Source organism: Oncorhynchus tshawytscha, unplaced genomic scaffold, assembly GCF_018296145.1.
Source record: "Oncorhynchus tshawytscha isolate Ot180627B unplaced genomic scaffold, Otsh_v2.0 Un_contig_1515_pilon_pilon, whole genome shotgun sequence".
In the NCBI taxonomy this organism is placed as follows: domain Eukaryota; kingdom Metazoa; phylum Chordata; class Actinopteri; order Salmoniformes; family Salmonidae; genus Oncorhynchus; species Oncorhynchus tshawytscha.
This window is the reverse complement of record NW_024609595.1, coordinates 185,965-197,500: the sequence shown is the minus strand read 5'-3', so window position 1 is coordinate 197,500 and position 11,536 is coordinate 185,965. Positions and strand designations below refer to the sequence as shown.

General features: G+C 47.5%; 1 long non-coding RNA gene and 1 pseudogene across 3 annotated transcripts; one reads left to right on the top strand and one right to left on the bottom strand.

Moving 5' to 3' along the window:
- Positions 1 to 52, top strand: part of LOC121845231 — a 40,830-nt pseudogene extending 40,778 nt beyond the window's left edge.
- Positions 53 to 1,198: 1,146 nt separating this feature from the next.
- On the bottom strand, positions 1,199 to 3,543 carry LOC121845230. 3 transcript variants are annotated; one of them, XR_006082459.1, is made up of 3 exons: positions 2,051 to 3,543; positions 1,965 to 2,009; positions 1,199 to 1,923 (listed from the first exon to the last, which is right to left on the bottom strand). It is a non-coding gene; the product is annotated as an uncharacterized LOC121845230 (long non-coding RNA). The 3 variants fall into 3 exon arrangements; XR_006082457.1 differs by having other exon boundaries at positions 1,965 to 3,543; XR_006082458.1 differs by lacking the exon at positions 1,965 to 2,009.
- Between the last annotated feature and the right edge of the window lie 7,993 nt (positions 3,544 to 11,536).

The following is an 11,536-nucleotide window of genomic DNA, read 5'->3' as shown; positions in this document are numbered from 1 at the left end:
TGAACGCAGGCTGAGGGAGGGAGGGAAACAGGATGTGTCCCAGGAAGAGGAAGAGGAGGATGGAATGAACGCAGGCTGATGGAGGGAGGGAAACAGGATGTGTCCCAGGAAGAGGAAGAGGAAGAGGGTGGAGGATGGAATGAACGCAGGCTGAGGGAGAGGAAGGGACAGGGAGATGGAGGAGGGATGGAAACAGGATGTGTCCCAGGAAGAGGAAGAGGGTGTGAAAGCTAAATGACTCTTGAGTTACTCCCCCAATCAAGAGGAGGAGGAGAAGATGAGATGTATCAACAATTGATTGATTGATTGATAGATAGATAGATAGATAGATAGATAGATAGATAGATAGATAGATAGATAGATAGATAGATAGATAGAGCAGAGTCCTGCCATTTAGTATGTAGTGGGGCGGCTCTGAGCTAAGAGGAGCTCTCCTGTCCCGGCCTGTTTCTCCCATAGAGCTAAGAGGAGCTGGCCCGTTTCTCCCATAGAGCTAAGAGGAGCTGGCCCCTCCTGGCCTGGCCTGTTTCTCCCATAGAGCTAAGAGGAGCTGGCCCGATGGCCTGTCCTGGCCTGGCCTGTTTCTCCCATAGAGCTAAGAGGAGCTGGCCCTATCCTGTCCTGGCCTGGCCAGTTTCTCCCAAAGAGCTAAGAGGAACTGGCCTGTTTCTCCCATAGAGCTAAGAGGAGCTGGCCTCTCCTGGCCTGGCCTGTTTCTCCCATAGAGCTAAGAGGAGCTGGCCTGGCCTGTCCTGGCCTGGCCTGTTTCTCCCATAGAGCTAAGAGGAGCTGGCCTGTCCTGTCCTGGCCTGTCCTGTCCTGGCCTGGCCTGTTTCTCCCATAGAGCTAAGAGGAACTGGCCTGTTTCTCCCATAGAGCTAAGAGGAGCTGGCCTCTCCTGGCCTGGCCTGTTTCTCCCATAGAGCTAAGAGGAGCTGGCCTCTCCTGTCCTGGCCTGGCCTGTTTCTCCCATAGAGCTAAGAGGAGCTGGCCTCTCCTAGCCTGGCCTGTTTCTCCCATAGAGCTAGCTAGAGGGCTCTGCTTTGCACCTGTGCGACAATGTCTTGTGTGACAGCATGTGCTGCACCATAGAGGTCTGTCTAAGTCTATGGTCCCTCTCCCTAGTCGTACATCCTAGTGACAATGGGCCCACTGGACTGTCAACCTTCTTTTTGACCTCTTCTTCTGTCTTTTATCGGCCTTTAGTTCTATGGTGATGTATTTCCTGTTCCTGTTTTTTGACTTTTCACCCTGTTTTAGGTAATGAAACCCCTCCGCAAGCCAAAGCCGCCGACTCCCTGAATGCTTGAACATACTGATTTATATTGAGACATGAGGAGCATTAACACCCTGTATATTCCTGTAACATACATGTATATATTGTGTTTATAATAATAATAATAATAATAACTACAATGTCTAATGGAGGAAGATGAAGGATGACAACAAGCCTTGTTTTAATATAATTCTCTCTATCCTTGGGGTCAATAACAAGCCTTGTTTTAATGTCATTCTCTCTAACCTTGGGGTCAATAACAAGCCTTGTTTTAATGTCATTCTCTCTAACCTTGGGGTCAATAACAAGCCTTGTTTTAATGTCATTCTCTCTAACCTTGGGGTCAATAACAAGCCTTGTTTTAATGTCATTCTCTCTAACCTTGGTCAATAACAAGCCTTGTTTTAATGTCATTCTCTCTAACCTTGGTCAATAACAAGCCTTGTTTTAATGTCATTCTCTCTAACCTTGGGGTCAATAACAAGCCTTGTTTTAATGTCATTCTCTCTAACCTTGGGGTCAATAACAAGCCTTGTTTTAATGTCATTCTCTCTAACCTTGGGGTCAATAACAAGCCTTGTTTTAATGTCATTCTCTCTAACCTTGGGGTCAATAACAAGCCTTGTTTTAATGTCATTCTCTCTAACCTTGGTCAATAACAAGCCTTGTTTTAATATAATTCTCTAACCTTGGGGTCAATAACAAGCCTTGTTTTAATGTCATTCTCTCTAACCTTGGTCAATAACAAGCCTTGTTTTAATGTAATTCTCTAACCTTGGGGTCAATAACAAGCCTTGTTTTAATATAATTCTCTCTAACCTTGGGGTCAATAACAAGCCTTGTTTTAATGTCATTCTCTCTAACCTTGGGGTCAATAACAAGCCTTGTTTTAATGTCATTCTCTCTAACCTTGGGGTCAATAACAAGCCTTGTTTTAATGTAATTCTCTCTAACCTTGGGGTCAATAACAAGCCTTGTTTTAATATAATTCTCTAACCTTGGGGTCAATAACAAGCCTTGTTTTAATGTAATTCTCTAACCTTGGGGTCAATAACAAGCCTTGTTTTAATGTAATTCTCTATCCTTGGGGTCAATAACAAGCCTTGTTTTAATGTAATTCTCTAACCTTGGGGTCAATAACAAGCCTTGTTTTAATATAATTCTCTCTAACCTTGGGGTCAATAACAAGCCTTGTTTTAATATAATTCTCTCTAACCTTGGGGTCAATAACAAGCCTTGTTTTAATATAATTCTCTAACCTTGGGGTCAATAACATGCCTTGTTTTAATATAATTCTCTAACCTTGGTGACAGATATCTATATTAGTGGGCTGGAATATGACAACAGAAGATTACCGATTGGTCATGTTGATATTGAATACTCTGTTTTTATTGGTCAGGTTGTATGTCTTATAACAGTTTGGGCATCCTGTTTTTAGATGATCAGTTGGCCTTAACACTTCCTGTTTCACTGCCTCGAACCCTCCCTCTACTGTCTCCCTTCTTCCTGTTTCACTGCCTTACCCTCCCTCTACTGTCTCTCTCCTTCCTGTTTCACTGCCTTACCCTCCCTCTACTGTCTCTCTCCTTCTTCCTGTTTCACTGCCTCACCCTCCCTCTACTGTCTCTCTTCTTCCTGTTGCCCGGGTTACGTTCCAAAATGGCACCCCATTCCCTATTTGGTGTTGGAAAAGGTCACTCGTGCGCTAGTGCACTAAATATATAGTGGTCAAAAGGGCTCTGGTCAAACGGTAGTGCACCGTAAGGGAATTAGGGTGCTGTTGGGGACACTTCCCTTCATCTGAAGGTCTCATGCTTCCTCAGATATGTGCCTTCCAGCTTTCCGTAGTTTGGTTGTTCAGGCCCCCCCAAAAAAACAACAAAATTTGGACCCAAAAGCGACCTGCGTACGTACTTACCTAATATACATAATGTCTACGTTCAAAATGCCATCCTATTCCCTACGAAGGGCCCTGTAGGGCTCTGGTCAAAAGGAGTTCACTATATAGGGAATAGGGTGCCGTTTCTGACACAGCCATTGGCTGCGTCTCCGGTGATGTAGTTTCTGATGTAGCCATTGGCTGCGTCTCCGGTGATGTAGTTTCTGATGTAGCCATTGGCTGCGTCTCCGGTGATGTAGTTTCTGAAGTAGCCATTGGCTGCGTCTCCGGCGACGCCCATTTCTGACATAGCCATTGGCTGCGTCTCTGGCGACGCCCATTTCTGACATAGCCATTGGCTGCGTCTCCGGCGACGCCCATTTCTGACATAGCCATTAGCTGCGTCTCCGATGATGTCGTTTTTTTTCCCCTTGTAGTGCACTATAAAATAGTGTACTGTAAACTAGTGCACTATAAACTAGTGTACTGTAAACTAGTGCACTATAAACTAGTGCACTATAAACTAGTGTACTGTAAACTAGTGTACGACAGAGGGGGAACGGTTTTGAGACGGACAACAATAATATCATTGGTGTTCAGCTGTTTTAAGTTCATGCTGGTGTTTTTTGCCTCGTTGTCAAAAGATCCCATTTTCTGGTTTCGTCTCTTTTGTGATTATCATTTTAAATAAGTATATCCATTTTATTTTGTATTTTATACAGTTTATACTGTATTGTATTCTATCATATATTTATGTCTTTGTAAAAAAAAAAAAAAAAAATGTTTTTGAAAAAAACGGACAAACTTAGTATTGAAAATCGATGAATGTTGGTACGAATGATGCTTGTAAAACAGAATAAATACATAACAAACTGATCTCTGTGTTCATCTGGTAAATTAGACGAAGAAGACGAAGAAACCTGGTTAAATAAAGGTGAAATAAAAACCATTTCTTCACCCCTTTTTTTCTAATTGGTAGTTACAGTCTTGTCTCATCGCTGCAACTCCCGTACGGACTCGGGAGAGGCGAAGGTCGAGAGCCGTGTGTCCTCCGAAACACGACCCCAACCAAGCCCGCACTGCTTCTTTGACACAACGCACATCCAACCCGGAAGCCAAACGCACCAATGTATCGGAGGAAACACCGTTATACCTGGTCAGCGTGCACTGCGCCCGGGCCCGTCACAGGAGCGCGATGGGACAAGGACATCCCAGCCGGTCAAAACCCTCCCGTAACCCGGACGACGCTGGGCCAATTGTGCGCCGCCCCCATAGGTCTCCCGGTTGCGGCCTGCTGCGACAGAACCTGGACTTGAACCCAGAATCTCTAGTGGCACAGCTAGCACTGCCTCAGACCACTGAATCACTGCCTCAGACCACTGAATCACAGCCTTAGACCACTGAATCACAGCCTTAGACCACTGAATCACTGCCTCAGACCACTGAATCACTGCCTCAGACCACTGAATCACTGCCTCAGACCACTGAATCACTGCCTTAGACCACTGAATCACAGACCACTGAATCACTGCCTTGACCACTGAATCACTGCCTTAGACCACTGAATCACTGCCTCAGACCACTGAATCACTGCCTCAGACCACTGAATCACTGCCTCAGACCACTGAATCACTGCCTTAGACCACTGAATCACTGCCTCAGACCACTGAATCACAGCCTTAGACCACTGAATCACTGCCTTCACAGACCACTGAATCACTGCCTCAGACCACTGAATCACTGCCTCAGACCACTGAATCCACTGAATCACTGCCTCAGACCACTGAATCACTGCCTCAGACCACTGAATCACTGCCTCAGACCACTGAATCACTGCCTCAGACCACTGAATCACTGCCTCAGACCACTGAATCACTGCCTCAGACCACTGAATCACTGCCTCAGACCACTGAATCACTGCCTCAGACCACTGAATCACTGCCTCAGACCACTGAATCACTGCCTCAGACCACTGAATCACTGCCTCAGACCACTGAATCACTGCCTCAGACCACTGAATCACTGCCTCAGAATCACCAGACTGAATCACTGCCTCAGACCACTGAATCACTGCCTCAGACCACTGAATCACTGCCTCAGACCACTGAATCACAGCCTTAGACCACTGAATCACTGCCTCTTACTGAATCACACCTGACCACTGAATCACTGCCTTAGACCACTGAATCACTGCCTCAGACCACTGAATCACTGCCTCAGACCACTGAATCACTGCCTCAGACCACTGAATCACTGCCTCAGACCACTGAATCACTGCCTTAGACCACTGAATCACTGCCTTAGACCACTGAATCACTGCCTCAGACCACTGAATCACTGCCTCAGACCACTGAATCACTGCCTCAGACCACTGAATCACTGCCTCAGACCACTGAATCACTGCCTTAGACCACTGAATCACTGCCTCAGACCACTGAATCACTGCCTCAGACCACTGAATCACTGCCTTAGACCACTGAATCACTGCCTCAGACCACTGAATCACTGCCTTAGACCACTGAATCACTGCCTTAGACCACTGAATCACTGCCTGACCACTGAATCACTGCCTCAGACCACTGAATCACTGCCTTAGACCACTGAATCACTGCCTCAGACCACTGAATCACTGCCTTAGACCACTGAATCACTGCCTCAGACCACTGAATCACTGCCTCAGACCACTGAATCACTGCCTCAGACCACTGAATCACTGCCTCAGACCACTGAATCACTGCCTTAGACCACTGAATCACTGACCACTGAATCACTGCCTTAGACCACTGAATCACTGCCTCAGACCACTGAATCACAGCCTCAGACCACTGAATCACTGCCTCAGACCACTGAATCACTGCCTCAGACCACTGAATCACTGCCTCAGACCACTGAATCACTGCCTCAGACCACTGAATCACTGCCTCAGACCACTGAATCACTGCCTTAGACCACTGAATCACTGCCTCAGACCACTGAATCACTGCCTCAGACCACTGAATCACAGCCTTAGACCACTGAATCACTGCCTTAGACCACTGAATCACTGCCTCAGACCACTGAATCACTGCCTTAGACCACTGAATCACTGCCTCAGACCACTGAATGAACAGCCTCAGACCACTGAATCACAGCCTCAGACCACTGAATCACTGCCTCAGACCACTGAATCACTGCCTTAGACCACTGAATCACTGCCTCAGACCACTGAATCACTGCCTCAGACCACTGAATCACTGCCTTAGACCACTGAATCACTGCCTCAGACCACTGAATCACTGCCTTAGACCACTGAATCACTGCCTCAGACCACTGAATCACTGCCTCAGACCACTGAATCACAGCCTCAGACCACTGAATCACAGCCTTAGACCACTGAATCACTGCCTTAGACCACTGAATCACTGCCTTAGACCACTGAATCACTGCCTTAGACCACTGAATCACTGCCTTAGACCACTGAATCACTGCCTTAGACCACTGAATCACTGCCTTAGACCACTGAATCACTGCCTGACCACTGAATCACTGCCTTAGACCACTGAATCACTGCCTTAGACCACTGAATCACTGCCTCAGACCACTGAATCACTGCCTCAGACCACTGAATCACTGCCTCAGACCACTGAATCACTGCCTTAGCCACTGAATCACTGACCACTGAATCACTGCCTTAGACCACTGAATCACTGCCTTAGACCACTGAATCACTGCCTCAGACCACTGAATCACTGCCTTAGACCACTGAATCACTGCCTCAGACCACTGAATCACTGCCTTAGACCACTGAATCACTGCCTCAGACCACTGAATCACAACCTTAGACCACTGAATCACAGCCTCAGACCACTGAATCACTGCCTTAGACCACTGAATCACTGCCTTACTGCCTCAGACCACTGAATCACTGCCTCAGACCACTGAATCACTGCCTCAGACCACTGAATCACTGCCTCAGACCACTGAATCACTGCCTCAGACCACTGAATCACTGCCTCAGACCACTGAATCACTGCCTTAGACCACTGAATCACTGCCTTAGACCACTGAATCACTGCCTTAGACCACTGAATCACTGCCTTAGACCACTGAATCACAGCCTTAGACCACTGAATCACAGCCTTAGACCACTGAATCACTGCCTTAGACCACTGAATCTGACTCACTGCCTTAGACCACTGAATCACTGCCTTAGACCACTGAATCACTGCCTTAGACCACTGAATCACTGCCTTAGACCACTGAATCACTGCCTCAGACCACTGAATCACTGCCTTAGACCACTGAATCACTGCCTCAGACCACTGAATCACTGCCTTAGACCACTGAATCACTCCTAGTGACACTGCCTTAGACCACTGAATCACTGCCTTAGACCACTGAATCACTGCCTTAGACCACTGAATCACTGCCTCAGACCACTGAATCACTGCCTCAGACCACTGAATCACTGCCTCAGACCACTGAATCACTGCCTCAGACCACTGAATCACTGCCTCAGACCACTGAATCACTGCCTCAGACCACTGAATCACTGCCTCAGACCACTGAATCACTGCCTTAGACCACTGAATCACTGCCTTAGACCACTGAATCACTGCCTCAGACCACTGAATCACTGCCTTAGACCACTGAATCACTGCCTTAGACCACTGAATCACTGCCTCAGACCACTGAATCACAGCCTTAGACCACTGAATCACTGCCTTAGACCACTGTATCACTGCCTTAGACCACTGAATCACTGCCTCAGACCACTGAATCACTGCCTTAGACCACTGAATCACAGCCTTAGACCACTGAATCACAGCCTTAGACCACTGAATCACTGCCTTAGACCACTGAATCACTGCCTTAGACCACTGAATCACTGCCTCAGACCACTGAATCACTGCCTTAGACCACTGAATCACTGCCTCAGACCACTGAATCACTGCCTTAGACCACTGAATCACTGCCTCAGACCACTGAATCACTGCCTTAGACCACTGAATCACTACCTTAGACCACTGCATCTCTAGTGAATCACTGCCTTAGACCACTGAATCACAACCTTAGACCACTGAATCACTGCCTTAGACCACTGAATCACTGCCTTAGACCACTGAATCACTGCCTTAGACCACTGAATCACTGCCTCAGACCACTGAATCACTGCCTTAGACCACTGAATCACTGCCTCAGACCACTGAATCACTGCCTCAGACCACTGAATCACTGACCACTGAATCACTCAGACCACTGAATCACTGCCTCAGACCACTGAATCACTGCCTCAGACCACTGAATCACTGCCTTAGACCACTGAATCACTGCCTTAGACCACTGAATCACTGCCTTAGACCACTGAATCACTGCCTCAGACCACTGAATCACTGCCTCAGACCACTGAATCACTGCCTCAGACCACTGAATCACTGCCTCAGACCACTGAATCACTGCCTCAGACCACCACTGAATCACTGCCTCAGACCACTGAATCACTGCCTCAGACCACTGAATCACTGCCTCAGACCACTGAATCACAGCCTTAGACCACTGAATCACTGCCTCAGACCACTGAATCACTGCCTTAGACCACTGAATCACTGCCTTAGACCACTGAATCACTGCCTCAGACCACTGAATCACTGCCTTAGACCACTGAATCTCTAGTGGCACAGCTAGCACTGCCTTAGACCACTGAATCACTGCCTTAGACCACTGAATCTCTAGTGGCACAGCTAGCACTGCCTCAGACCACTGAATCACTGCCTTAGACCACTGAATCACAACCTTAGACCACTGAATCTCTCGTGGCACAGCCTTAGACCACTGAATCACAGCCTTAGACCACTGAATCACAGCCTTAGACCACTGAATCACTGCCTTAGACCACTGAATCACACTGACCACTGAATCACAGCCTTAGACCACTGAATCACTGCCTTAGACCACTGAATCACACAGCCTTAGACCACTGAATCACAGCCTTAGACCACTGAATCACAGCCTTAGACCACTGAATCACTGCCTTAGACCACTGAATCACAGCCTTAGACCACTGAATCACAGCCTTAGACCACTGAATCACTATTGACCACTGCACTGCCTCAGACCACTGAATCACTGCCTTAGACCACTGAATCACTGCCTCAGACCACTGAATCACTGCCTCAGACCACTGAATCACTGCCTTAGACCACTGAATCACTGCCTTAGACCACTGAATCACTGCCTCAGACCACTGAATCACTGCCTTAGACCACTGAATCACTGCCTCAGACCACTGAATCACTGCCTCAGACCACTGAATCACTGCCTTAGACCACTGAATCACTGCCTTAGACCACTGAATCACTGCCTTAGACCACTGAATCACTGCCTTAGACCACTGAATCACTGCCTTAGACCACTGAATCACTGCCTTAGACCACTGAATCACTGCCTTAGACCACTGAATCACTGCCTTAGACCACTGAATCACTGCCTTAGACCACTGAATCACTGCCTTAGACCACTGAATCACTGCCTCAGACCACTGAATCACTGCCTCAGACCACTGAATCACTGACCACTGAATCACTGCCTTAGACCACTGAATCAGTGGCACAGCCAGAATCACTGCCTTAGACCACTGAATCACTGCCTTAGACCACTGAATCACTGCCTTAGACCACTGAATCACTGCCTCAGACCACTGAATCACTGCCTTAGACCACTGAATCTCTAGTGGCACAGCTAGCACTGCCTTAGACCACTGAATCACTGCCTTAGACCACTGAATCTCTAGTGGCACAGCTAGCACTGCCTCAGACCACTGAATCACTAGTGACACTGCCTTAGACCACTGAATCACAACCTTAGATCACTGAATCACAGCCTTAGACCACTGAATCTCTAGTGGCACAGCCTTAGACCACTGAATCACAGCCTTAGACCACTGAATCACAGCCTTAGACCACTGAATCACAGCCTTAGACCACTGAATCACTGCCTTAGACCACTGAATCACAGCCTTAGACCACTGAATCACAGCCTTAGACCACTGAATCTCCTTAGACCACTGGCACTGCCTTAGACCACTGAATCACTGCCTTAGACCACTGAATCACTGCCTTAGACCACTGAATCACAGCCTTAGACCACTGAATCACAGCCTTAGACCACTGAATCACAACCTTAGACCACTGAATCACTGCCTTAGACCACTGAATCACTGCCTCAGACCACTGAATCACTGCCTTAGACCACTGAATCACTGCCTTAGACCACTGAATCACAGCCTTAGACCACTGAATCACTGCCTTAGACCACTGAATCTCTAGTGACACTGCCTTAGACCACTGAATCACTGCCTTAGACCACTGCATCTCTAGTGACACTGCCTTAGACCACTGAATCACAACCTTAGACCAGACCACTGAATCACTGCCTTAGACCACTGAATCACTGCCTTAGACCACTGAATCACTGCCTTAGACCACTGAATCACTGCCTTAGTCACTGAATCACAACCTTAGACCACTGAATCACTGCCTTAGACCACTGAATCTCTAGTGGCACTGCTTTAGACCACTGAATCACAGCCTTAGACCACTGAATCTCTAGTGGCACAGCCTTAGACCACTGAATCACAGCCTTAGACCACTGAATCACAGCCTTAGACCACTGAATCACTGCCTTGGACCACTGAATCACAGCCTTAGACCACTGAATCACAGCCTTAGACCACTGACTCTCTATTGGCACTGCCTTAGACCACTGAATCACTGCCTTAGACCACTGAATCACTGCCTTAGACCACTGAATCACAGCCTTAGACCACTGAATCACAGCCTTAGACCACTGAATCACAACCTTAGACCACTGAATCACTGCCTTAGACCACTGAATCACAACCTCAGACCACTGAATCACTGCCTTAGACCACTGAATCACTGCCTTAGACCACTGAATCACAGCCTTAGACCACTGAATCACAGCCTTAGACCACTGAATCACAGCCTTAGACCACTGAATCACTGCCTTAGACCACTGAATCTCTAGTGACACTGCCTTAGACCACTGAATCTCTAGTGACACTGCCTTAGACCACTGAATCACAACCTTAGACCACTGAATCACAGCCTTAGACCACTGAATCACAACCTTAGACCACTGAATCACTGCCTTAGACCACTGAATCACTGCCTTAGACCACTGAATCACAGCCTTAGACCACTGAATCACTGCCTTAGACCACTGAATCTCTAGTGACACTGCCTTAGACCACTGAATCACTGCCTTAGACCACTGCATCTCTAGTGACACTGCCTTAGACCACTGAATCACAACCTTAGACCACTGAATCACTGCCTTAGACCACTGAATCACTGCCTTAGACCACTGAATCACTGCCTTAG